This window comes from Aulostomus chinensis, chromosome 1, assembly GCF_037954235.1.
Source record: "Aulostomus chinensis isolate RoL2024-O1b breed Wild chromosome 1, RoL_Achi_v1.0, whole genome shotgun sequence".
Taxonomy (NCBI): Eukaryota; Metazoa; Chordata; class Actinopteri; order Syngnathiformes; family Aulostomidae; genus Aulostomus; species Aulostomus chinensis.
The window spans coordinates 30,125,515-30,127,305 of record NC_141320.1 but is presented as its reverse complement, the minus strand read 5'-3'; the positions used below and the strand labels follow the sequence as shown (position 1 = coordinate 30,127,305).

The 1,791-nt window shown below is 45.0% G+C and overlaps 2 non-coding genes across 2 annotated transcripts; both read left to right on the top strand.

The window, feature by feature from the left end:
- The first annotated feature begins 500 nt into the window (after positions 1-500).
- trnal-cag (transfer RNA leucine (anticodon CAG)) lies at positions 501-583 on the top strand. Its single transcript has one exon. It is a non-coding gene; the product is annotated as a tRNA-Leu (tRNA).
- An 893-nt stretch (positions 584-1,476) lies between these two features.
- On the top strand, positions 1,477-1,548 carry trnam-cau (transfer RNA methionine (anticodon CAU)). The gene has a single exon. It is a non-coding gene; the product is annotated as a tRNA-Met (tRNA).
- The last annotated feature ends 243 nt before the right edge of the window (positions 1,549-1,791 follow it).

Sequence of the window (1,791 nt, the reverse complement as noted above, 5' to 3'; positions counted from 1 at the left end):
CCTGGCCAGTCTTTGCTCCCAGGTCATACGATGGAGTTAGAAAGTTCTGAATCAATCTGGAGTTCCATGATTTCCTTGTGGTTCATGATCCTTTTGCCAATGTAGTCTGGAACAAGAGCAAGATGAGCCTCCAAATATCAACAGGTTGATTGCAGGCGATGTCAAGTGGTATTTAGAGGAACCTCCTCTTTGTGTTTGGTTCCATGGTGGAATGGTGAGCACTCTGGACTCTGGATCAGTGATCAGAGTTCAAGTCTCAGAAGGACCTTCCTGTCTGGAATGTGTCCCATGTAACAAACTGATCAAAAGATGCAATGTGGTTCTAATGTTCTGGTTCATTTCTTGTCCTTTAGAAAAATGAAAATCATTTCTTCCTGCCATGAACTCAGACTGTGTGTTTAATGTTAACAATAAATGTAACAACTCAGGAGCCAGTAGCTCCTGTGGAAAAAAATTCTACTTTGTCAGTGAATTAATTCAGTCTGCAACTGTCAGTGTCTGTCAGGATGGCCGAGCGGTCTAAGGCGCTGCGTTCAGGTCGCAGTCTCTCCTGGAGGCGTGGGTTCAAATCCCACTTTTGACAAAGGACATTTTCTCCACATTCCTATGCATCCACAATGGTACATTCCAAACCCAGTTGAAGCTGCTCTCCACTGATGGGAGTGAGTGGTTGAACTGGCAGCAGAGGAGGCAAAGGAGCTTCCCTGTGACGTCCCAACATCGCCTGGTTTCCTCCAACATGGAGCAGCCACCAAACTCGAACTTCAATGTTGGATCAAAGTCTACTGAAGGAATGTGTTTTCTTTCAATTCACATTTTGTCCATTAACTTCATAATCAGAGTCTCCATCTCATCACATGACTAAAGTCTGGGTTCTGTGTTGGTGGTAAAATATCCTTCCATGCCCCTCACTAGTTTGCACACAGAAAAGCATATTTTACTGGTTTCAGATCTCTTAGCTTGTCCTCTCTCTTAAACCAGCTGAGGCAGCTTTCATTGTGTGATTCATTTTAAAATATAAAGATGGAACAGAGCCATTGGAATCAGATGTCAGGACATTTGAAGGAATGTCAATCTCCTGTTGAAATGTTGCAGTGTGCAGCTGAGGCTCTCTGGCAGTGGCACCAGGAGCCCCAATGGCAGAACCTGGACCCTCCTGGAGGAGAACCACAGGTGAGGGCCTTCTTGGCTCCAGATTGATGGAAATCAAGTGTCTGAGGCATGTTTCGGCCTGTCAAATCCTGATCGGGGCCAGTTTGGTTGTGTTGTCTGCAGCATTATAAAGGTGGGTCAAACAATTTAGGTTGAGACGAAGGACGGCACAGGCAGAGCAGACGCAGGTCTTCATTCCACCCGCAGAGCTGTCGAGCATGGATCATGTCAAGGACTAAATGAGGGGAAAGAGAGCAAGAGAGCAGGGCAGAGACAAAGACAGAGAATGCTCTCATAAAACAAGGACTGTTCAGTCAATGGTAGAGCAGAGTGGCGCAGAGGAAGCGTGCTGGGCCCATAACCCAGAGGTCGATGGATCGAAACCATCCTCTGCTAGAAGACGAAAAATAAAATGAACCAGTGTCTTTAGAAATGTGTGTCTGTTAAAAAGAGGTTCATAAGGATTTTGTCTTCCTCCACAATCACCAACCATTGTGAGAGTTAACAACAGTCCACTTTCTGACTGAAGCAAAAGTAGACTTCAAAAGGTTCTTCTGATTCAACATAGCAGCTAAATTTCCATTTCCATTTCCTGAACAGGACAGGTTAAAAAAAAGGGAATGTCATGACTTCCTCTGT